Source organism: Hypanus sabinus, chromosome X1 (assembly GCF_030144855.1).
Source record: "Hypanus sabinus isolate sHypSab1 chromosome X1, sHypSab1.hap1, whole genome shotgun sequence".
Classification (NCBI taxonomy): Eukaryota; Metazoa; Chordata; class Chondrichthyes; order Myliobatiformes; family Dasyatidae; genus Hypanus; species Hypanus sabinus.
The window spans coordinates 39,104,998-39,131,835 of NC_082738.1; the positions used below are offsets into that span (position 1 = coordinate 39,104,998).

Below are 26,838 nucleotides of genomic sequence, written 5' to 3' on the forward strand. Positions count from 1 at the left end.
ATATCTGTTTTTACTTTGATAAAATACAGCTGATTTTAATAGAAGTCAGCACAGCAAAACCATGCCAAAATGTTCTTGTTTACTGTTAATTATTGCCAAATGTGAGGCTCCTTTTGTACTCTAAACTAACATCCACTAAACCTGTCTTAGAGCACTCTGATACTCCATTTATATGACAGACTTGCCTTTGAAGGTAGTTCTACATTATAAACAATGTGCCCTAAGTGCCTCTGGAGGTAAGGAGCATTATTATGCAATGTGGTTTATCTCCTTCCTCCAAAGACAACGTGGGGTGTAGCAAATTTCAGACAAGTTTAATTCAGTATGGCAGTGGGCTGAGTATCCATGCATGTATAAATATGTGAAAATGGACAAAGGCAGAACTGGATTAGATCCAGGTGTGACAGTCAGCACTTTCAAACTGTTCACTGACCCTCACTTGTGAAGAGCAGCCACTGAATATCCCGCAGACCGCTACCAGGACCAGTGAATGCAGATTTGCTGAATTTCTTCCAGCCAGTGTCAGGCTGAAGCAGAGATCAATGGAAGTCAAATGTTTCAGTAGCGCGGTAGTTGTCACCAGGACCAGCAGCCAAATTTCTGGATCAACAATCCAGGCACAACTTTCAAATTCCCTCATAAAATCGGGGGAATTTATATTCAAGCAAGTAAAGCTGGACTTGCCAATGGATCGAGGGTGGCACGCGTGCATAGCAGTTAGCGCAATGCAATTACAGCATCAGCGACAGAGATTCAATTCTCGCCGCTGTCTGTAAGGAGTTTGTACCTTCTCCTTGTGATCATACGAGTCCTCTGGGTGCTCCGGTTTCCATCCACATTCCAAAGACGTACGAGTTAGGGTTAGTAAGCTGTGGACATGCTATGTGACCCCAGCATATCCTTGGACAGTGTTGGTCATTGACACAAATGATGCATTTCACTGTATGATTCGGTTTTTCAATGTACTGTACATGTGACAAATAAATCTTTAATTTTTTACCCCCATCTGGTTCACATATCATTTAGGGGAAGGAAGTCTACTGTCCTTACTCAATTTATGCATCATTTAGGTTTGGCAAACTGTTTGATTCTTACCTGCCTCTTCGGTTCAGGAATAAAAAGGGATGAGCAACAAATCCTGGCACTGCCAGTGATGTCCACATCTATAATAATATCAATAAGTAAATAAGTAAACAGAGGGAACTTTCTGGACTAATTTCAGTTGACAAGAGAAGAGGACATTTTTTGATTTATTCCTAGCTTTTTATAAATCTGGTTCACTGCCTCACCAAGTTCATGTATCTTGCCTTGCAAGTTGGGTGATTTAAAAGATGAAGCAGTTGTGAGGACAGACTAGATGGATTGTTCTTCTTTTTCAGTCCCTCTTTGTCCATTAATACTGAAAGGGCTTGAGGTGCCCTTGATATCATGGCCCAAACAGGAATCAGCGGTTGCAGAAGAGAATCATGAAGAAAACCGAAGAGAAAATAGGATGTTTACTTGGCAGTCATATGATTTAAAGAACTGAGCTTCAATAGTTCTAACTGGCCACTTCAGAAGAAAGAAAATCTTGCTTTGATATAGCTCCAGTATGTCATTAGATGCTCCAAAGTACAGTGGATTCCAGTTAATTTGGACACATCAGAAGCAGTACATTTAGCTCAATTAAGCTGCTGCCCCGATTAACCAAGTTTCATGGAAGTATAAAAAGCTATAAAAATAACAAATGAATTTTAACAGTAAGAAATTATGTATTTAAAAGAAATATAGAACAAAGTAAAACACTACAAATACTACTACAGTACTATAAAACTTTGTATGGTTATTGATGGAGGAATTCATTCAGTCTACACAATGGACAAAATCAGCATAGACACCTTATGAAGATAATAGACTACCTTCATACAATTCTTTAGATGACTGCATCCTCCAAATCTTCATTTTCATTGTAACTTTCAAGATGATTGTCAATACCTTAAAACTTACTTAATTTGCTTAACTAACTTGCTTAAATAATGAAATTGTTTCATTTTCACTCCCAGCCGTTTTTGCATCTCCAAGTCTGAATGCTTGAAACTGCAGTGAACAAAACACTGATTGTCTTACTGCCTATTACTTGTCAACTATCATTGACAAAACTCACTGCTTTTTTAACACAAACACAAGCAATTGATTTTTTTTAAAAACTGTTTGCTCTAAGCATAGTGTAATGTCTAACAGCCACACAAGTGCACGTGACTGAAGGCAGTTAGAAACTGTTTGCAGTCTCCTGTCCCAATTAAGTGGCATAGTATCCCAAACGAATCCTAGCTATTTTTTTGATTAGTTTTTGTTCCTTAAGAGTTGTCTCAAATAAGTGTCTGTCTGCCCCAATCAACTGATGGCCCAATTAACCAGATTCCGCTGTATCGCATTAAAAATTAATATCTTTATAGCAGGAGAGTTATTGGAAGGGTCTCATTTTAATGTCTCATCTGAAAGGCCAGCACTTCTTACAGTACAGCATAGTCAAATCCTGCATTCAAGTGTCAATCAAGGCTTTTGTACCACATCTTGCAAGTGGATCTTGAATCCACAATTTCTGATTTAGAGGTGAGAATCTTGCTAACATAGTAAATTAAAAGAAAATTAATCACTCCAAATCTCACAACTCCTTTGCAGTTTTGGAAATCCCATGCAATTACAACTTCAGGATAACCAATACACGTGCCAGTGCAGTATCAACATTAATTGGTAACATGACATCTTACAACATGTCATGAAAGTAGGTACAGAGGAGATTGTCAAGGGTAAGCTTTTTTTTAAATGTAGAAAGTGGTGAGTGCGTGGAATGGACTGCCGGCAACAGTAATGGAGGCGGATACAATAGCATCTTTTAAGAGACTCCTGGATAGGTACATGGAGCTTAGAAAAGTAGAGGGCTATTGGTAACCCTCGGTAATTTCTAAGGTAAGGACATGTTTGGCACAGCTTTGTGGGCCTTTATTTCTTTCATATTGCCACCACACCCAATAGGAAAATCTATCACATCAATACTCAGTCTAACACCACTTCACAGATAAAACCAGTAGGAAAAGTTACTTTCAAGCTTTAATTCAGTTTTGTTTCTCAGTGAATTAGAAAATGCACTGTTATAAGTCAAGTTAAAAGGGTATCAGTTACTGCCTTAATGAACAATTTCTCTAGTTGCTTGGCTGAAATGAAAAGCCCACAGTCAATGATTGAACCATTGGAACAGATGCAAGTCACTTAATATCTCAAGTATTTTCCACGGTGACCTAGCTGCACCAATGCACTCTCCCACAAAGTTGTCCTAATCTGCAATTTCAAATCAACATGTGTCTTATCAGATGCTTCCAAGAAAAATATTTTCTTTTGTTCAAATATCAAGGATTACAACTTCATCCGTATCTCACCATCTCATTCTCACTGTGACCTCTTCAGGTTCCTTCACAAGCTCAAGGAACAGCATTGGGCACTTTACAGACTAGATTCAACACTGAGCTTACTATTCCAAATAATCTGAATTTCCAGCATCCATACTGTTGTCCTTTTATAATTTAAGAAAATAACCATGTTCTCCTATTTACTTCTCAATGGACCTATATCTGTTTTTTTTTCACTGCTATTCCTTTTGTCATTTTACTTTCCTGCAAATTTTATGACATATCTGTCATTCTTTTCCTTTCCCACTTTGTGATTTATTCGGTTTTTCTTTCTCAGTCTTAATGAAATGTTATCGGTCTGAAACATTAACTGCTTGATTCACCACAATTGTCTGGCAAAAGTAATACAATTCTATTTACAGCAGCACACACAAAATGCTGGAGGAAGTCAGCAGGTCAACCAGCATCTATGGAAATGAATAAACAGTCAACGTTTTGGGCTGAGACCCTTCTTCAGAACTGGAAAGGAAGGGGGAAAGACACTTGAAGAAGAAGGTGGGAAGAGGGGAAGGAGGATAGCTATAAGGTGATAGGTACAGCCAGGTGGGTAGGAAAGGTACAGGGCTGTAGAGGAAGGAATGTGATAGGAGAGGAGAATGGACCATAGGAGGACGGGAAGGTGGAGGGGACCCAGGGAGAGGTGATAGGCAGGTGAGAAGAGGTAAGAGGTCAGAGTGGGGAATAGAAGAAGAGAGAAGGGGGAGGGAATTCTTTTTACTGGAAGAAGAAATCGATATTCATCCTGTCAGGTTAGAGGCTACCCAGGCGGAATATATAGTGTTACTCCTCCAAGGATGGCCTCATCTTAGCACAAGAGGGGGCCATGGACCAACATAACGGAACTGGAATGGGAGTCGGAATTAAAATATTTGATAAGTTCCACTTCTGGCAGATACAACGGAGGTGCTATTTTTAGCTTAGATTTCAAGCATCAAGTAGTTTCTTTCTGTTTTAAAACAGCTCTGACCTATAACTCAACTCCACCCATTTGCCCCATTTTTTAAAAAAGACACTGATAATCCTTCATGACAGTTTTTTTTAATAAACAGTTATAATCCTTCATGTGCTAGTCAGAGCAGATGAATGGGTGGCTGAGAAACTGGTGCAGAGAGCAGGGTTTCAGGTTCTTGGATCATTGAAAACTCTTCTGGGGCAGGGGTGACTTATACAAGAGCGAAAGTTTGCAGCTAAATTGGAGGGGAACCAATATCTTGTTCAGGAAATTTACTGGTGGAGTGAATTGGGAGGGTTTAAACGAGTTTGGTAGGAGGATGGGAACTAGAGCACCAGGTCAAACAGTGAGGGGATGTCAGGGCCAGTAAAAACAGGCAGGAGACCTTGTGGGAGTGTATTAAGTTGGAGCAGGGCAAATTACAAGAGCATTAGACAAGAACTTGGGAGAGAGTTAATTGGAAACAGCTGTTTTTGAGCAAGTCCACATCTGACATGTAGAGGATATTTAAAGACTAACTGCACAGAGTACAGGACAGGCATGTTCCAGTCAGAAGGAAGGACCAGGGTGGCAAGGTAAGAGAACCTGGGATGTTGAGGGAGGTGATGAAGTTAGTCAAGAAGCAAAAGGTAAAGTATATTTATCTCAGGAAGCTAGAATCAAACAGAGCTCTTGAGGATTATAAAGAAGCCAGAAAAGAACAAGAAGGGAATTGGGAAAGCCAGGAGGGGGCCATAAAGGCCCTTGGCAAGGCATGTCATATATACATACATCAGGAGCAGAAGGTTAATTAGGGAGAGGGTGGGACCATCAAGGATAAAAGGGAGAACATTTGCTTGGGTGAGGTTCTTAATGAGTACATAAGTATTTACCAAGAAGGACGTGGAGGATAGGGAGATCAGTTCTATGGCATTTCGAGGTAAAAGAGGAAGTAGTATTGGGTCTCTTAAAGAGCATTAAAGTGGATAAGTCCTCAGGGCCTAATGGGATATACCCCAGGTTATTGAGAGAGACAAGAGAAGAGATTGCTGGGGCCTTGACCAGTATCTTTGTGTCCTCTCTAGCCACAGGTGAGGTCCAGGAGGATTGGACTAATGTAGCTAATGTTGTTCCATTTTTCAAGAAGAGAACTAAGGATAAACGTGGAGTCTCACGTCAGTTGTAGGGAAGTTACTGGAGAGGCTTCATAGGAATGGGATTCATTAGCATTTGGAAAACCATGGCTGAATTAGGGAGTGCCAGCATAGCTATATGCAGGGCAAGTCATGTCTTACTAACTTGATTGAGTTTTTGAGGTGACAAGAGTGATTGATGAAGGTAGAGCAGTGGTTGAGGCTCAACCAGAAAATTAAGATGCATGGGATCAATGGTGAATTGGCCATTTGGATTCAGAACTGGCTTGCCCATTGAAGACAGGGTAGTGGTTGGAGGGACTTATTCTAGCAGGATGTATGTGATTAATAGTGTTCTGCAGACATCTGTATTGGTATGTCTAAATGTTTATGATATACTTAAATAACCTAGATGAAAATGTAGATGGGTAAGTTTGCAGATGATACGAAGATTGGTGGTGTTGTGGATAGTGTAGATGACTGGTAAATAATACAGCAGGATGTAGATCAGTTATAGATATGGGTGGAAAAATGGCAGATGTAGCTTAACCCAGGCAAATTGTTGGTAAAGTGCTGCACCTTGGTAGGTCAAATGTAAAGAAACAGCACGCTGTTAAGGGCAAGATCTGTAACAATGTTGATGAGCAGGGGGACTTTGGGGGGCCAAGTTCATGGTTCCCTGGAAGTGACTACACAGGTTGATAGGGTAGTTAAGAAGGCTTGACTATATTAGTTGAGGCATTGAGTTCAAAAGTCAAGAAGTTATGTTGCTGCTTTATAAAACTCGAGTTTGGCTGCATCTGGAGTATTGCATGCAGTTCTGGTCAACCCTTTATACGAAGGATGTCCATAAGTTACAGGAACAGAACTAGGCCACTTGGCCCATCGAGTCTGCTCTGCCATTCCTTCATGGCTGATTTATTATCCCCTCAGCCACATTCTCCTGCCTTCTCCCCGTGTCGAGGCTTGGGAGAGGGTACAGAAGAGGTTCACCAGGATGCTGTCTGGTTTAGAAGTCATGTGCTATAACAAGAGGTTGCACAACATTGAGTTATTTTCTCTGGAGTTGCAGAAGCTGAGGGGAGATCTGATAGAGGTTTATAAGATTATGAGAAGCGTAGACAGTAGATAGACAGTATCCTTTTCCAGGGTTGAAGTGTCTAATACCAGAGAGCATGCATTTAAGGTGAGGGTGGTAAGTTCAAAGGAGATGAGAGGACAACAGACATCCCACCCTGCAAAAGCTCATTTCAGGGAGGTAGCACCAATACTTGAGCAGCCTTCCCTGTGCTTAGCCTCCCTAATATGTTGTGGTCCCTAAAAGAAATAAAAGCATAAGGTGTATCCTTATTATATTGTCTTATGCAGAAAATGTGACATTAAAATATGCACTTATATTATCATGGAGTCATTTTAAAAAAATTCTATTACAACTTTAAGCAAGTCTACAGGGAGTTTGGCCTCATCACATAGGTCATCAATAGGGTAGCTCCTTAGCAGCTAGCCAGCTCGTTTAAACAACGTTAGCTATGCCAATGAATGAATGAGACCTGTTAAACTCACCTCAACATGTCTTTTACAGTCATTTAACCCACCAGGGACAATAGAAAAGTCACTGTTGCAAACAGTGTAGCGAGCAACAATTGATTTCCGGGATATTGTATTTAATATGCGGGCGTCAGGGAGCCGCTATCAATATGCGGGAGACTCCCGGAACTTCCGAGAGAGGTGGGATGTCTGGGACAATTTTTTAAAACGTAGAGTGTGGTGGCTGCCTAGAATGCACTGCCTGAGGTGGTGGTAGAGGTAAAATATTAGGGACTTTTAAGAGATGTTTAGATGGGCACATGAATGTGAGGAAAATGGAGGGATATGAACATCACGTAGGCAGAAGGGATTAGTTTAGTTGGCTATTTGATTACTAATTTAATTAGTTCGGCACAATATTGTGAGCTGAAAGGCCTGTTCCTGTGCTGTATTGTTCTATGTTCTATGTTCTATGTTCTGCGACCTAGTACAGAACAGGAAAATACAGGAAGTTAAGAGATTGAAAGACACAGGAAAGTACATAATAAATACAGAAGCAAAATCAATATTGTGACAACCAAATCACAATATCAGTGGCCCAGCTCTTCATCAAATCAGGCAAAATTGAGGAATTATTCCCAAACATCATCTTCTTGTTTGCCACGTTCTTCTTAGGAAAAGCCTTCCCCACCACTGAGCACATTTACAAGGAGTGCTATCACAAGAAAACAACTTCCATCATCAAAGACCCCCAACCCCACCATCCAGGCCATGCTCTCTTCTCGCTGCTGCCATCGGGAAGGAGCACAGGAGCCCCAGGATCTGCAGCACCAGGAACACTTCAACCATCAGGCTCCTGAACCAGCTTGGGTAACTTCACACTATAACTCCACAACCTATGGACTCACTTTCAAGGTCTCTATTAAGTTTTCTATATTATTTGTTTACTACTTTTATTTATTATTATTAGTTTTTCATGTATTTGCACATTGGTTGTTTGACAGTTTTTATGTGTTTTTTCTTTGATTCGTTTGTATTTCTTTGTTCCTGTGAATGCCCACAAGAAAATGAATCTTAGTAGTAAATGGTGACGTATATATACTTTGATAATAAATTTACATTAAGCTTTTGAATTTTGAAGTTGCAAGACTATCTCCTCATATAATAGTGTTGCAATGGCCACTGGAAATCATATGATTGGGAAAGTATGTTTTTTAGATGGATTTCAGAGCATCAAGAAAATTTTGTTCAAATATAGACACATGACCTTTGGGGAAAGAGAACTTTTCAAATCTCGCATTACCAAACTGAACCCTACCCTTACTGAAGTACTTTGGGGATCAAAGCTACTACAGTGTGGTGTGTTCTGCAGTTCATAGTTCAATTCTGGCACCATCTGAAAGGAATTTGGAAGTTCTCCCTGTGAACCACGTGGGTTTCCTCTGGTTGCTGCAGTATCCTCCCACAGTCCAAAGACATACTGGTTAGTAGGTTAATTGGTCCCATAGTCCTGTGATTAGGCTAGTGTTAAATAGGTGGGTTGTTGGGCGGTACAGCTCATTGGGCTGGAAGCGGCCTGTTCCATGCTTACTGTGTACTTCTGTACTTGGCAATGACAGACCATCAGTAATAAAAACACCCAGAAGCATTCACACCAAGGCCTTAATCTATCAATGTGAAATCCGATGAACCACCTGCTGAGTTTGGAAAGTGCAGCAACTATCAAACCCCTGCTGTTTCTGAGCAGATGAAAAGAATTCTAATGTGAACAGTAATAGGAGAAGATAGCATTCTGCATGGCTGCTGATCCAATAACATAGCTGCAAAATTTAATGAATATACAAATAACATTATTTCTCTTATACCTGTAATTTTAATTGGTTACAACTAGGAAAAAAGGATCAAATATTAATGAATTTTTTGAGGAAATCAATGAGCTTGAACATTCACGCTAGCTACACCAACTGTTATAAGAAAAATGAATTCATGACATATAATTAACATTAAATTATTCTCTGGGGTATGATAACTAATGGAGGTTTGCAAACTCCATAGTGACTAGCAAGGGTATATTTTCACACATTAGATTCTGAATCTTCAGTTGAATAAGCAGTCTTCTGCAATCAAACACTGCAAAATATGCAAAGCCAAGAATAAAATTAAAATATTAACAAGGTTAACATCATTCTTGCATGCAAATTTTGTTTGAAGGAGATGTACAAATAAGTGATGTTTAGCCAATAACTATGGCCTTTGAAAAGCATGATGATAATTTCATGATGATCCACTAGTGCAAAATATAGAGCTGGGCAGGTTCCATACTATAGTTATCATATTCCCCCATTGTCAAAGCTTAGTAACAAGTCAGCTCATTACTAAAGGCACCTATAACTACTTGCTCTATTTAAGTATGAATACAATACAAATATACTTTAGAAATTTACACAGACAAATTCACTTCATGATTCTATTACTGGGTAAGCAACTAAATTCAATAATATCTGGTAGTCCCCATTCGGTTTAAGATGGCACTGCTGAAGATGGGCAACAGCTTATTGGTGGTTCATACAACAAGAAATACAACTAAATGCTTTATTAATAACACTTTTTACTGTGGAAAATTGTGGTAAATGATCACTGCAAACAATGAAGAAGCAAACAAAGACAAGGCTGACTCAAGGGTCAAGGCACGCAAGTGTAATACAAAGTCAGACTGAAGTCGAGGAGAAGTGATCGGAGCGAGGCCGAGGCATATTCAAGATGAAGTCGGGGGTGTGTGAAGTGGAGAAAAGTCAGAGCGGAAGAGTTTTGGAGCCCTTCCACCTAAATCAAGAGCAAGTTTGGATCGATCCAAGTGTTGCACTAATTTGGAAAGGTCAGATGTGGGCTAAAACGTGGCAGCGGGGTCCAGGCACAGAGCGTATTGAAGCGACAGGGCCCAGGTACTAGTGTGGACAATTTAAACACCAGCCAAATGGATTGAAAAGACATGGGGTCGGGACAGTTCTGCTCACCTTTCCACAACATTTACTCTACTCTCCGCAGCGCTGAGGCTGTGAGCCTGCTCCGGGCTCCACTGCATGATGGGCTGAGGCTGAGGGCTGGCTCTAGGCAGCGTGTCTATGGACTCATTTTAGTTCTGAATGCTGTTGCTTGCTTTCATTGTTTGCATGATTTGTGGGTTTTTTCCTCTCTCTGTGCACTGGATGTTTTTACATGCACTGGTCTTTTTTTTAATGGGTTCTTTTGGATTTCTTGTTTGTGGCTGCCTGCAAGGAGATGAATCTCAAGGTTCTATAATTTATACATACATTAAGAATAAATGTACCTTGAACTCCAAATCAAAATGATTAGAACACAGAAATTTTGGTGGATTTAACCCCTATTATTTTCCTTCTTTTCTCATTTTGCCTCGTTTGACTTTTATTCTCCCCCACCAATCACCCACAAATGGTTTTCCCTTCATTCTGAAATGCATGTATATAAACTTTCAGGGAACCTCTCAACATTGCAGTCTGCTTCAAAAGGCCAGTAATCATACCAGTGCCCAAGAAGAGCAGGGTTAGCTGCCTCAACAACTACCAAATGGAAGCACTCGTGTCTACCATTATGAAATGTGTTGAGAGGTTGGTTATGACTAGAATTAACTCCTGTCTGAGCAAGGACTGGTCCCTCTGCCACATCAGGTGGATCTACAGCAAATGCAATCTCACCGTCTCTCCACTCTGCTTTGCAGCACCTAGACAACAACAAAACACACCTACACATCAAGCTGTTGCCTACTAGTTAGTTACAGCTCTGTTTTTAGTACCATCATCCCCTCAGTAATAATCACCATGCTTCTAAACTGGATCTCTATACCTCCTCTCTAAATGGAACCTTGACTTTGTCATTGGAAGACCATAGTCAGTACAGATCAGTAATAACATCTCCCCTTTGCTGCAGGCATATCTCAAGGATGCATGCTTAGCCTGCTGCTCTACTCTCTCTACACTCAAATGCCATTTATAAATTTGCAGATAACACAGTTATTGGTAAAATCTTGAGGCGATGGACAGGACTGAGCTAAATCAGCTGATTGAGTGGTATTGCAACAACAACCTCACACTCAATGTCAGTGAGACCAAGGAATTGACTGTTGCCTTTAGAAAGGGGAAATCAAGGGAACACACACCAATCCTCATTGGAGGGGTTAACAGTGGAAAGGATGAACAGCTTTAAGTTCTTGGGTGTGAAATCTCCCAGGATCCTTCCTGGGCCCAACACATTGATGCAATTACAAAGAAGCCACATCAGCAGCTATATCTTGTTCAGAGTTTGAGAATATTTGGTATGTCACCAAAGGACTCTTAGCAAATTTCTCTAGATGGAAGGTGAAGAGCATATTGACTGGTTGCATCACAGGGTGGTATGGAAGCTAAAATGCACAGGATTGAAAGAGGCTGCAGTGGGTTGTGGACTAAGCCAGCTCCATCCTGGACACAACCCTACCCACCATGAGGACATCTTAAAGACATGGTGCCTCAAGAAAGCAGTATCCATCATTAAGGACCTTCACAATCTGGGCCATGCCCTCTTCACATTACAACCACCAGGGAGGAGGTACAGGATCCTGAAGACCCACACTCAATGATTCAGGAGTAGGTTTTTCCCCTCTGTCATCAGATTTCTAAACGGTCCATGAACACTACCTCATTAGACTCTTTTGCTCTAACTACAATTTTGCTCTAATTAGTAATTTACATCTTTGCACTGTACTGTTAATTCAAAACAATAAATTTAGTGACATTTAAGACAGCTAATAAACCCAATTCGGATACTGAAATGTCCAAGAATCCAAAGTGTTAAAAACCAAACAACTCAAATAACTGTAGTAAATACCTGAGCAGAAAGAGGCCACAACATGCCTACCTTTCAACTGTACCTGACACACTTACTTCACAAAAATCTCCAACTACAATTAACCTCAGTCTTTGGCTAAAGTTCCAGATTTCCACTCACCTCTACAGTTCAGGAAGCACTTTTATCTTAGAGAAAATATAACCCTTCTCTCCCCTTTCTTATACCAGGAAACAATTTCTAAATATTAAACATGGTAAAATAAAATTACTGATTAATCAATATCCTGCTTCTACTCGGAGAGATATGTAAGCAATACAGAAATCAGAAATAAGCACAGAACTGTCAATGACAGTATGAGATTGTGGTTTTAGAGCAAGTTTATGAATTCATGCTTCCAGGTATGATGACACTGTTTCAGGATTTTGAGCGTGGAAATCAGTACATCTTGCTAAATAATCTACCAGAGAAAGTAAATCAAACGGAAGATCACGCAAGAAGGATTTTTCTGTTAGTGAGTTATGTTCAAGTTGCACAAGCTTATAAAATCTCCCTGCTCATCTATACAATTACTAAAAGGTGCAACCCTTGTACTTTTAAAAAGCCTGCAATGCAAATTCCTTATTATCGTTCTCATGATCCTGTTTAGCACAATCAACATGCATCTTCCTTGTCTATGAATCTAAACAGTTACTGATCAAATTTGTCTATCTCTACAAAAAAAAAGTGAATGCTGCTGCTCTGGCACAAACCTAGTGAACAGCTTGAAAATGTGTCAAAGATCAGAAAAGGCAAAAGGAACAACTTACATGAGTACATTTTTATTGGGTATATTAGCTTCTGCCATCTGTTTTGCAGAAGCTAGATATTATCTAATTTGGGAGCATGTTGGGTATGGGTATAAATGCTGGCCTTACCAGCAAAGCCTACATCGCATAAATTAATATTTAAAGAAACAATGCTTCTCTGGTCCACATGTTATTCAGCATGTGTGTTATCAAGTGTCATCCTACACAGAAACATGGGCATCCTCGTAACATCGTTATTCAAAATTTAATAGTCATCTTCAGGTGAGTCCAAAGTAAATTTATTATCAAGATATATATATGTTACCATACAGTACCCTGAGATTCATTTTCTTACAGGTATTATAGGAAAAAATAAAATATAAATTTATAAAAAACTACGCATAAACAGACAAAAACTGACAACCAGTTTGCCAAAAAAGACAAACTGTGCAAATAAAAATGATACATGGCTTGGATGGTGGGAGTCTTTGACGATGGATGCTGCTTTCTTGTGGCAGCGCTTCATGTAAATGTACTTAATAGTGGGGATGGCTTTGCCTGTGATGGAGTGGGCTGTATTCTGCAGCCTTTTCTACATGAATGAGAGAATGAGAGAATAATAAAACATGTGGAAGTTTCTGAGGAACTGTTTAGCAGACAAAAGCTAAAGTTTGTGTTGAAAATGCTGAATGGTCTTCATATTTGGAGATAGGGACACAGAATCCCCAAGTACCTTGTTTTATCTGTAAAAAGGGCCTTCAGTTGCACTTGAAAATTAGAATAATACTGATGTTGAGAACCTGAAGTCCATACATCAGGACCACACAAAAGCCCAGTGCAAGCAGTAGGAGCTCGGCCACCCTCTCGGTCAATCAAACACCACCTGCTCATCTCTGAAAGAGCCTACGGTACCCTCTGGAGTAGAAGCAAGTCATGCTCAACTCCTAGGGATTGCTGAAGAAGAAAATACTGTACCATTACCAAAAGAGCAAATTTGCACAAAGGTCAAGTCTGCAGTATCAATTTCACCTTCAAGCAGGTATAGTCGCTCAATTAAACTGGCACCTAGTGGTATTTTATACCCCACACCTGATTGCAGTCACAGTTTGTAAAAGTAATCATGACTCTGCTCAGGAGATACAAATTAAACCAGGTGCAGCCTCCATTTACTTACATTGCTAACCTGTCATTTTAATTCCAGCATATACAAGTTCTAATAAATTAAATTAGAAACCTGTTAGTGTTTGAGAGAGAACAAAAGCAGCTGCTGAAGACAGATGGCTGGCTGTTTAATTAAGACCAAGTGAAATGTTTAAAGAAAGCATGCTTCTTTGTGAACCATCATTGTGATGCAACTTATCAGAAAATATTTTCAAGTTACACTATTATCTAGAAAGCGTCACAGTAATTAAAATCCCACTTTGCTATACTATTATACCAGAATCCAACATAAACAAACAGGCTTTCAATCCTGTTAGATACATGCCCAACAATTAAAATAGCAAATTCATGAAGCTTATCATGGTCTGAAACAAAAATAACTTTAAAGAAAATCTGGAAGCTCCTCCAAAACAACACGTATTAACCCATCAAATATAGTATTTTTCGAAAAATATTTGAACTGAAAAGAGGGGCAAGAATGGGGAAAAGGAATGGAAATAAAAAAAGTGACACTGCGGAGCCTGCGGCCAAGAGGAGTGCAGCAAGCGGCTCTCTTACCCGACCGCGTGCTAGCGAGGTGGATGCCGGGCCTTGCTCAGGTGAAGCGGCGAATATGATCAAAATTCTGAAAGAGATAAGGGAGTTCCAGAAAGATATAAAGCAGCAGCTACATGATATCATGTTAGAGCTCGCTAACGTCAATCATAAAATAGCGGTGGCAGAGACTTGAATTGAGAAGGTGGAAGATCACGTTCAAAACATGGAACGGATACTGAGCAAGACAATAAAAATATTAAATCACCAAGAAGGTAAACTGCTTGACCTGGAGGGAAGATCACGGCAGAAAAATATCCGAATCTACAACGTTCCCGAAGGAGCGGAGGGCTTGTCTATGATGAAGTTTGTTGGAAAGTTGCTGCAGGACACGCTGGAGCTTCCCTCAAATATGGAGCTGGAAATCAAGAGAACGCATCGCTCGCTAGTCCCAAAGTCTACCCAAGATAAGCCACGCTCAATAATAATAAAATTCCTTCGGTACAGTACCAAGGCAGAGATTCTACAAAGAGCCTGGGGTAAGAAGAGGGTGTTTTTAGGCGATAAATTAATACATTTCGACCAAGATTACCCCCCCCCCCCCCGTGGTCCTGCAGAAGCGTAAAGAATACTCTGAAGTAAAGTGAATACTAAAGCAAAAAAGGATTAGATTTCAAACTCTGTACCCTGCTAAACTTCGAGTGTTTTCTGACAACAGGACGCCGTTGTACCAGACAGTGGAACAGGCAACTACAGACATGAAGGCCAGAGGATTGCCCATCAACATGATCAAACCGAGGGAAAGCCTGGCAGAGGAATTATCCTGCTCCGCTTGGGAAATAGTGCGAGAATCGAGAAGGCAGGAGACGGGAGGAGGCCGAGGGAAATATCTCAGGAAGAGACCTGGAGTTTCCCAAAGACAGTCCTCACCCCCTTCAGAAGAGCCATAAGGTTTGGCTAACTTTAAAAATGTTGAGAAGCTAAACTGAAGCAAAAGTAGACGGTGATATACCTATCTCAAGAAATACTTATTATAATGTGGATTTTATATTACTTAGTTGTTATTCTTTATTCGCTCACTTACACCTTTTTCCCCACCAAAATGAGAATATATATATGTGTGTGTGTGTGGATATATATATAGGAGGAGTACACAGGGAAATCTTTTCTGTGTAATGGATTTGTTCACTAACTTTTATGAATACTGCAATGGGGGCCCTCAACTCACAAGTAAGAGGGGTTATCCCCCACAGCTAGACATTTCCTCCAGCTCAACGCAGGGTCATCTACTAGAGACCTCAGCACTGGAATCACACGTTCGTTGCCATTTTTGTTATTATTTACGTTTCTTGGTTCTTATTTGTTCAGGGAGTAGATCCATTAAGTTTTATTCTGCTAATTTCAATGATACATTGACTGATAAATACAGATGGCTAAGGACAAGGTAAAATTCATTTCTTTTAATGTCAATGGACTATTAAATCCAATCAAACATAATAGAATTTTATCCAAAATGAAAAAAGAACAAGCCCATGTAGTATATTTACAGGAAACTCATTTAAGTGATAATGAGCATAGAAAACTAAAGAGAATGGGCTTCACTAATTTGTTTCTCTCCTCATATAAATCAGGACATAGGAGAGGAGTTGCTATTCTTATCTCAAGTAAGTTAAATTTTGAAAAAGTAAAATTCTGAGACCACAAAGTTTGTATTTTCTTGTCAGAATAAAAGACAAGGATAATAGGTTGAGGGAAACTGCTTTTTGAGATATTGAGGCTCTGGTTAAGAAAAGGAGGTGCCTAGCAGGTAGGAACAAATGAGGTACTTGAAGAGTACAAGAAATGCAAGAGAGCACATAATAAAGAAATCAAGAGGGTTAAAAGAAGGCATGAAATGACTCTGAGAAACAAGGTGAAAGAGAATCCCAAGGGCTACTACAGATAAATTAAGAGCAAAAGGAGAGCAAGGGACAAAATTAGTATTCTGGAAGATCAGAGTGGTAATCGAAGCGTAGAGCCAAAAGAGATGGTGAAGATATTTTGCACCTGCATTTACTCGGGAGATGGACACAAAAGTCTAAAAGAAGTGAGGAGGAGGTGTTAGCTGTCGAGGCAAATTTGGGTGGATAGATCGCCAGGGCCCAACAAGGTGTCCCCTCGGACCCTCTAGGAGGCTAATGCAGAAATTGCAGAGGCCCTCGCAGAGATATTTAACATGCAAGGTTTCAGCTCATCCTATCCCAAAGGTTTCATGCCAAGAACATATACTCTGCGTATGGACACATTTTCCACTGGAGTACTGCATTCAATATTCGAGGGAGGATGTGGAGGCTTTGGAGAAGATGTGGAGTTACCAGGATGCTGCCTGAATTAGAAGGCAGCTACTATAAGGGATCTGGATCTGAGGGGGTATCTCCACCATCACCATTCCTGGGTATGTAGTGTCTCACCAGCAGGACAGACCTAGCAGGTGATGGCACAGTGGTATACAGTAGAGAGGGAGTTGCCCTGGCAACTCTCAACATTGGCTCTGGACCCCATAAAGTCTCGTGGCGCCAAGTTAAACATGGGCAAGGAAACCTCCTGCTAATTACCACATACCATCCTCCCTCAGCTGATGAATCAGTACTTCTCCATGTTCAACAGCACTTGGAGGAGGCATTGAGGGAGGCAAGGGCACAGAATGTACTCTGGGTGGGGGACTTCAATGTCCATCACTAAGAGTGGCTCGGTAGTACCACCACAGACCGAGCTGGTCGGATCCTACTGGACATGGCTACTAGACTGGGACTACAGCAGGTGATGAAGGAACCAACGAGGGGAAAAACACACTTGACCACATTCTCACCAACCTGCCTGCTGTGAAAGTCTCTGTCCATGACAGCACTGGTAGAAATGACCACTGCACAGTATCTGTGGGGACTAAATCCCATCTCCACATTAAAGAAACCCTCCACATTGTTGTGTGGCACTACCACCACACTAAATGGGATAGACTTTGAACAGATCTAGCAGCCCGAGACTGGACATCTATGAGGTGCTATGGGCCATCAGCAGCAGCAGAATTGTACTCAACTACCATCTGTAAACTCGTGGCACGGCATATCCCCCACTCTAACATTACCACCAGGCCAGGAGATCAACCCTGGTTCAATGAAGCTGAGAACAACACCAGACATACCTCAATATGAGGCGTTATCCTGGTGAAACCATGATACAGGAATACTTTCATGCCAAACACCATAGGCAGCAAGTAACAGACAGAGCTAAGTTGTTCCACAACCAACAGATCAGATCTGAGCTCTGTACTCCTGCCACATCCAGCCATGAATGGTGGTGGACAATCAAACAACTTACTGGAGGAGGAGGTTCCACAAATATCCCGATCCTCAATGATAGAGGAGCCCAGCACACCAGTGCAAAAGACAAGGCTGAGACATTAGGAACAATCTTCAGCCAGAAGTGCCGAGTAGATGATCCAGCTCCCCAGCATCCCAGATATCAGTAAGCAGCCAATCCGATTCACTCCACGTGATAGCTAGAAGCAGCCGAAAGCACTGGATACTGCGAAGGTTATGGGCCCAGACAAAATCCCATCAATAGTCCTGAAGACTTGTGCTCCAGAACTTGCCGCGCCACTAGCCAAGCTGTTCCAGTACAGCTACAACACCCACCAGCATTTACCCGACAATGTGAAAACTGCCCAGGTACACAAGAAACAGGACAAATCCATCCCAGCCAGTTACTGCCCTATTAGCCTACTCTCAATCATCAGCAAAGTAATGGAAGGGGTCATCAACAGTGCTATCATGCAGCACCTACTCAGCAATAACCTGCTCACGGATGCCCAGTCTGGGTTCCATCAAGGCCACTTAGCTTCTGACCTCATCACTTCCTTGATCCAAGCATGGACCAAAGAGCGAAATACCAGAGGTGAGGTGAGAGTGATAACCCTCGACATCAAGGCAGCATTTGACCAAGAATGGCATCAAGGTGCCCGAGTGAAAATGGAGTCAATGGGAATTAAGGGAAAAACTCTCCTCTGGTTGGAAACAGACCTGACACAAAGATGATTGTGGTGGTTGGAGATAATAATCTCATCCTCAGGACATCACTGCAGGAGTTCCTTAGGGAAATGTCCTCAGACCAAACATCTTCAACTGCTTCATCAATGACCCTCCTTCCATCATAAGGTCAGAAGTGGGGATATTTGCAAATGACTGCACAATGGTCTACACCATTCGTGGCTCCTTGGATAGTGAAGCAGTTCATACCCAAATGCAGCAGGACCTGGCAATATCCAGGCTTGGGCTGACAAGTGGCAAGTGACATTCAAGGCATCAAAGTGCCAGGCAATGACCATCTCCAACAAGAGAGGCTCTAACCATCATCCCTTGACATTCAGTGGCACCACCAGCACTGAAATCCCTACTACCAACATCCTGGGGGTTACCACTGACAGGAAACTGAACTGGTCTCGCCATTTGAACGTGGCTACCAGAACAGGTCAAAGGCTAGGAATCCTGCGGCATTTAACTCACCTCCCAACACCCCAAAACCTGTCCACTATCTACAAGGCTCAGGTCAGGAGTATAATGGAATACTCATCACTCACCTGAATGAGTGCAGCTCCAGCAACACTCGAAGGTTGACACCATCCAGTACAAGGCCGCCAACTTGATCATTAACCCTTCCACAGGCATCTAATCTCTCCACCATCGATGAACAGTTGCAGCAGTGTGTACTATCTACAAGATGCACTGCAACAACACACCAAAGTTCCTAAGGCAGCACCTTCCAGATCCACGACCACTACCATCTTGAAGGACGGAGAACGGCAAATACCTGTGAACATCACCTCTTGGAAATTCCCCTCCAAGTCACTCACTGTCCTGACTTGGAAACATATTCCTTCATCGTCGCTGGGTCAAAATCACAGAATTCCCTCCCTAATAGCACTCAGGGACTGCAGTGGTTCAAGACCTTTTCAAGGGCAACTAGGGATGGGCAATAAATACTGGCTTAGCTGGCAATGCCCATATCTTGTAAATGAATAAATACAAAAGAACAGAAATTTGTAACATTACAAGAAGCATAGGTAGATAGCTGATTTCTTTTCCTCAGGGTTGGAATGTCTTATTAGTAGAGGGCATGTATTTAAGGGGAAGGGGGAAAGTTCAAAGGAAATGTGCAGGGCAAGTTTCTTTCTTACATGAGGCGCAATAGGTGCTTGGAAATGCACTGCCAGTGGTGGTGGAGGAGGAGGCAGATATGACAGGAATTTAAGAGGCTCTTTGGTATTCCTAAATAAAATAAATAAATAAATTGCTGTAAATACTCTGCAAGTCAGACAGCATCTGTGGAAAGAGAAACTAATAATATTTCAGCAACACACAAAATGCTGAAAGAACTTAGCAGGGCAGGCAACATCTATGGGGGAGGGGGAATAAATAAAGGGTCTTGGCCCAAATGTTGACTGTTAATTTCCCCTCTTAATGCTGCCTGACCTGCTGAGTTCCTCCAGCATTTTGCATGTGTTGCTCAAGACTTCCAGCATCTGCAAAATTTCTTGTGTTTCTGCAAACAATTTCATGTCAGGGACTCTTCGTCAGAAAATGTTAATGTTATTGTTGAGGACAACAGGAGGTTAATTTCACCAGTCTTCTTAGAAACAGTGCAATGGGACATTTTACACCCACCTGTGAAGGGTGACATCTCTATTTAACAGTTCATCTGGAAGATGGTGCCACCAATATTGCACCACTTCCTCACAAGGTTACTAGTGTGTCAGCCTATTTTTTTTTTGCTCAAGTCTGGGGAGTGAAACTTGAACCTGCAACCTCCTGACTCAAAGGTGAGATTACTGCCAAATGAAACAGAGCTGACAAATGGGAAAAAATCTGCACACAGCAAGATTTCACAACTAGTCAAACAAATTTTGTATTTAATCTATTTGCTGATGTCAACTGAAAGAACATTACATTGGAATGATTTTTTTTAATTTTCAAGAAAGAAATGAACAAACTTTTGACATCTCATCCAATAAACAGTATTTCCAGACAATGTGGAACTCTATTCAATACAAATGTAAGGCTAAGGTTTATGTTTAAGTTCTGCAGAGGGGCACCAACCCACAATCCTCTGACTCAGTAATGAATGTATTGCGACAAAAGTTTAAAAACCAAACTGAAAAAGACATGGGAAAAATGATGAAATTGTTTTAAACACTTAACTTCAAAATAACCATGACATTTTCTGGATTGAGGGTGTACTAGTTATGAGGAGGGATTGGACAAACGTAGATCATTTTCTCTGGAGTGGTCAAGGCTGAGGAGCAAACTGACAGAAGCACATAAAATTAGGAGAGATGGGATAGATGGTCATAGTCCTCCCCCTCCCGCTCCCCCCAGGTGGAAATGTCAGACATACATTTAAGGTGAGAGGGGTAAAGTTTAAAAGCAAAGTTTTTTAAAAAAAAACAGAATGTTAGGTGCCTGGATACATGCTCCTAACATGTTTTTTTGACATGACATGCTGCCAGGAAGAAGACAAAAGTACAAATGATATCAACATTAAAAAGTCACATGAGTAGGTGGGATAAGAGCTGCACGGACCAAATGCAGGAAGACAGGATCAGTTAGACTGGCATCATGGTTAGTGTAGGCATGATGGACTGAAGGATGTGCTACTGTGCTGTACAGTTCTATCGCAGATTTAAATACTTGCAGCTGTAACACTAAGATTTGTGCAAAAGGGAAACTTCAGAAAAGCCAACCCAGATGTTTTGAGATTTGCATTATTCTCTGGTACCCAAAAGGTTAAGGAGATGTAAAGCTGTGGAGAGTGAAAACATTTTTCTTTGGTGACTGATTGAAGCATGTTTTGGACAAAGTGCTCACACATTAAGATACCCTGAACTAAATTCTTTCTCTCTGCCACCTTTGCTGATCCACAACCAAAGTTGAAGGCTTATTCTTGGCATGCATTTCATGAGTTGCACATTGTTTGCATTCCAATCTGTAATCTTTTTTCCCCCTTTCTCAGCCTTCTGGCAACTGACACTTGTTCAACCAAAAAATTCAGTGTTAAACCTGGCCAGCTTGGTTTACAGTCTGACCATGAAGTCCATGTGTAGCTAGACTAAAATAGTTAAGGAATTACTGACTGTCTATATTATCTCCTGGCTTGAACCTGCGTGCTCCAGTGTCTTGACACAGACAATCAGATAATTCACTTTGTGACAACCTCGATCAATGCTGCTCTTGAACAAAGTAAATTTAATTCTGATCTTAAGTATGATCTCATTTTGCTTCACGCTGTTTTAACAATGTTGAATCGATCAAGAGAGGCAATGTGACAGCTTAGAAAAAGCAGATGATCAGTGTCATATAATTTGAATTTTAAACCGCTATGTTGGACCATCAAGCAAACACGGATAACTTTGTTTTCAGACCTGCATATTGCACAAGTCCATCAAATGGTTGAAAACTAGAGTCACACCCATGAAACAGGAAGCAAAACTGACCACAGCAAAATGTGTAGATCAATTCCTTCAGGGGTTTATATGTGACGCTGCCTAGTCTTTCTCCACATCCTGTCTACTTGCACACAATAGTAAAGAGGAACTTAACACTTGAGTGGTTATTTGAAGCTGTTAAAAAAGCGAAAGATCACATTTAATTATTTCAAACAATATGTAACTGATCATGGCTTGAATTCATTTAATAAACTGTAAGGAAAAGTAGTTCAAATTTCAACCATGAGCCTGTGATAATTTACTGTGGCCTACTGAGTTTACTTAACATCCGAGAAAGCACATACAAAGTGTTACAGTTTCTTTGCAAGGGTACAACAGCTCAAGGTAACAGCTGACTGCATCTTCTCAAGGGCATTCAGGGATGAGTAATAAACACCAGGGCAATGCCTGTAACACGTTACACAAACGATACTACTACTTGTTAGCAAAAATTGTGTGAATACAAATAAAATTATTGTTGAACTATTTTCATTCATACTAATTAGCACAATGTAAACCTCTGGCACCAAGACTAGTATTTCTGTATCATTTGTATTCATAATTTGGTGCTCAAAGTAGTGATGCTGAGAGAGGGTTGATTTTAAGCTTCCTGTCAGGGTGCAAAATTGGTATTGTAGATTGGCTGGTTATTTTCAGAAACTGCCATGTTTTTCATTTACATTAATGTACAGACATGAAAGAGAAGTTTCCCAGACTGTTATTCTACAGCATCACCTTAAAAATCCTTTTCCAATGCAGAACTGAGGGAATGCTGCATTGCCAGAGAAGCTGCTTTTTTGATAAGACTTTAAGGTGACGTCTGTTCTGTTCTCTCAGCTGTGTATAAAAGACGGCTTTGTACTTTGAAGAAATACTTTGAAGGAAACCTATAGTTGACGTCTTGTTCACCAGTTAAATTGCACTCAACTTTGCTAACAATGGAGATGATCAGGCCATTTTCACATTACTATTCATGGAAACACAAATTTGCAACAGAATTTTTCAAATTGACAACAAACTCTACTTCAAAAAGACCTTTATGAGATTTTAGGATGTCCTGAAAGGGGTGTAGAGGCATGGTATAAATGGAAGCCCTCTTTTAAACTAATCCTCTTTTAAACTAAACTTCATGATATTTATGAAGATACCTGTAATGGTGCAATGTAGGTTTTGTGAGTCCTGCAGAAACTTGTTTGCCAACTCAGTCCATGCTTATTCTTACAACTATAGGAGCAATGGAAGTATAATTCCAGTATTGGCCTTTGAATCAGAAAGCAGTGACATTTTTTAACCGTTGCTATCTCCTGTTAAAACTGCCCAACACGAAGTAGGTCATTTCAGTTGAGAGAACAAAGCACCTGATCATGATCAACTGCAGCTTCCAGTACCAGTGCACTGATCAACCATGACTCTTCTCATTATTTATGCTACATTATTTGGTAAAAGATATCACTCCATTAATACATGCAGGCACATACACATGATCTTCATGAATTAACAAGCAGCAAGTAGCATTAGCACCAGTAAAACACAATGTCAGAGTCTTTGAGACAATTTGGTTTAATGTTCAGGAAAATGAAGTTTACAAGTCTTGCCTGGTACCCCTGACCTTTACATACACATCAAAAAGTTGTACTTCGCTTCAAGCAGACGGTAAATTTATATTGGCTAAAGAGAGCCGACACATCCTGTTTGTTTCTATAAAATGAATTTAATCACATTACAAACTGAGGGTCCTGTTGCCAAGCCCCCTTTGAAGCTTACAGGAAGAGTGAATTACCAGCAGCAAAAATAAAAGGGGTCTTTTTTTTTAACCAAACGTGCTGTGATTCCTGAACAACAATGTTTGCTGCCCAAGGCATCCTCAGTAGTCAGTCAGTTCAGCAATGAAACATATCTGCACGCCTGAGAGACTCCAGCCTTGAGGCATGTACAAAAATATCAAAATAGTGGCATACCTGTATAGACATGGAAGCTGCCAAGTTTTGTCAGGCAACTGCTACTCGCATTTACTAAAAGCCAAGGGAAGGTGGAACATAAAGACTTGAAGTTCAGTTTATTGTCATATGCATAAGTATATGTGTGCACAGGTGCAATGAAAAACTTACTTGCAGTGTCACAGGCACATGACATCAGATAAGCAGCATTCACAAGAAAAAAACATAAATTAAGCAAAAACTGAACACAATTAGAATAAAAGTAGCTCACTTTAGTGCCAAGTGATCTAAGTGGTCATAGTGCTGCCAAACTGTAATGATTAGGGTTGTGCCAGTTATTTCAAGAACTAGACAGTTGAATGGAAATACAGTATCTAGTTTTGAACTCTTTCTGGTGTGAGGTTTCAAGCCTCTGTATCTCCTACCCCATGGTAGCTGTAAGATAGCATGGCCTGGATGATGGATATTACTTTCTTGAGGCAGTGCCTCCTCTAAATACTACTAATGGTTTGGATGGATATGCCCGAAATGAGTTGGTCTGAGCCCACTCCTCTTTGCATGTTCTTAAACTCTCAGTATTTGAATTGCTGATTCCAGCTAAGGTTCACTTTGGAGACAGACAGTGCTCTGAGTACCCATCCTCAACAATCATTCTTCAGTTAATAGCCTAGATAGCAATCACAGTTTCAAATCAAAGCTCTGGTTCAGTAATGACCGAGAAGATTCATCAGACTTAATCATAAAATATAGGCTGGCATCATTCTAGTACAGGCACCAGAGTCCTTCAAAGGACAATTTAATCCATGAATCCCAAGATTTTTTTTAAGGTAGATGCAAAACAAAATTCCATGGTATTATTTTTAAGAGCAAGAGAATTTGGAACTCAACCAATATTCAAAAAAGTAGTAGATTTTCTACTCAATTAATGCTTTGTTATTTCTTGTGTACAAATTTCCTGCTGTGTTTCCTACTTTACAAGGCAGAATGACGAACAATTGATAGAGAGGCATACAGTTGGGAACTAAGTCAGCTGGTCGAATGCTGTCATAACAACAATCTTAAACTCAGCATCAACAAAACTAAAGAAGGGGAAGTCAAGTGAACTAATACCAGTTCTCACTGAAGGATCTGCTGAGGAAAGGGTAAACGGCTTCAAGTTCCTAAGTGTTAACATCTTGGAGGATCTATCCTGGGCCCAGTGTCATGAAGAAAGCAAGTGTTTCTACTTTCTTCGAAGTTCAAGGAGATTCGGAACGTCACTGAAGACTGACAAATGTTCGCAGATATACAGTGGAAAGCATTCTGACTGGTTGCATCACAGCCTTGTATGGAATCTCCAATGCACAGTATTGAAAGAGGCCACAGAGTGGGATGGTCTCAGCCAGATCCAAAATGGGTATAGCTCCCTCCATCAGAGGGCATCTATAAGAGATGATGTCTCAGGAAGACAACTCTCCTCATTAAGGACCCGTCACCCTCTACTCATTGGTGCCATCAGATCCCTGTACAGGAGTCGGAAGACTTGCTGCTCGAGATTCAACAAAGTTTCTTCTTGAACCAACCTGAAAGACTATAATTCTGCCCCAGACTATTTTTGATCTCAAACGGCACTAATGTCTCTATGTTATTTTTCAATCTAATTTATGTCTGTCATATACTGTACTACTGCTGCAAAAGGTTGATTTTCATGGGTATGTATGCCATGATAATAAACCTGAATTTGAACAGTGCCTTCAAGCTTTTTAGGATAGCCTGAAATTGTGGAAGTAACTACATGATGCACTTTGCCAATTCCTTTGTATGTAACAACACATCATTGGTGAACCCACTCCTGCCCTGATCTGATATTCATTCTTTAGTTGGAAATACCAAATGAGGAACCTGGACTCTCCAACCCCAAAGATATATAGCTAATAACCATCTCCACAGAGAACAGTCAACTCTAGCATTAGAATCAGAAACCAAACATTTCATTCGTCTGATCTCTACAATAGAAAGGTTAAAAACCTACAAAAGTAAAAAGTTTATCAATTACTTTTTGTAACACAAATGTACAAACGGAGGAACACACAAGAAAACTGCAGTTTCCGTTATCAAAATGAAACATAGAAAACACAATTAACACTTCAGGTCCACAACCTTTCAACAGAACTGGGAAAAATTAAAACGGAAATAAAATTAGGTTGCAGAGAAACTGTAGGAGTCAGAGTTGGAGATATGGACCAGACAGTCACAGAGAGAACAGTCTGTCCAATGATGAGAGAGAGGGAAGAAGTCTGTCTAGGGGTGCCCTCATATTCTGATCTCCACCAATACCCAATCCCATAGTACCATCCTGTGCTACACAGAATATGTGACACCTGCCCTGTCACCCCTTTCTGTCCCAGAGCCTACAGACCCAAACAAAACCCAAACTACTTATTAGGCCAGTACTTCTGAAGAGAGGGAAACAGAATTAACATTTGAGATCAATGAATTTTCACTAAAACAGGAGAGTGCTGGAAATTAACTGTAAAGAGAGGTGAAACAGCAATTTACTTGAACTTATTCTACAAAGTAATTTAGCACAATGCATTAAAAATGATAATGTGGTTTCTTCCATTCCACCTGCAAGAGTGGCTTAAGGTTAAATCTGCCATTTGCTTTAATTCTCCATTCTACACCCGCACTGATTTCTGCCTTTGACCTCCTACACTGTTCCAATAAAACCTAGTTTAAGCTTGAGGAAAACTATTGTATCCAACTTGTTACATTACAGTCTTCAAGGCTCAACATCCAAATTAGCACTTACAAATATTCATCCGTTTGAGTTTTATACCTTAATTTTCCAATATTTGTCCCCACTCTTATGGTATTTCAGATATCACTTGTCGTTTCATATTGGCACCTAATGGACATGCTGCAACCAGTCTTTCAGCTGGCTACACCACTATAGTGTCATTCAGTACCCCTGGTTACCACACTTCCTCTGAAATGTTAACTGTCTCTCTTTTCATAGATGTTTCATGGGTTACTGACTATACTCA

At 40.6% G+C, this 26,838-nt stretch overlaps 1 protein-coding gene and 1 long non-coding RNA gene across 2 annotated transcripts in view; one reads left to right on the forward strand and one right to left on the reverse strand.

The window, feature by feature from the left end:
- The window catches only part of raraa (retinoic acid receptor, alpha a), a 399,727-nt gene that overhangs the window by 316,577 nt on the left and 56,312 nt on the right, over positions 1 to 26,838 (reverse strand). The gene's annotated exons all lie outside the window — the stretch shown is intronic.
- The window catches only part of LOC132384845 (uncharacterized), a 39,655-nt gene continuing 17,722 nt past the window's right edge, over positions 4,906 to 26,838 (forward strand). The window contains exons 1-2 of the long non-coding RNA XR_009509017.1: positions 4,906 to 4,973; positions 7,713 to 7,952. This is a non-coding gene — a long non-coding RNA (uncharacterized LOC132384845). The remainder of the gene's footprint in view (positions 4,974 to 7,712; positions 7,953 to 26,838) is intronic.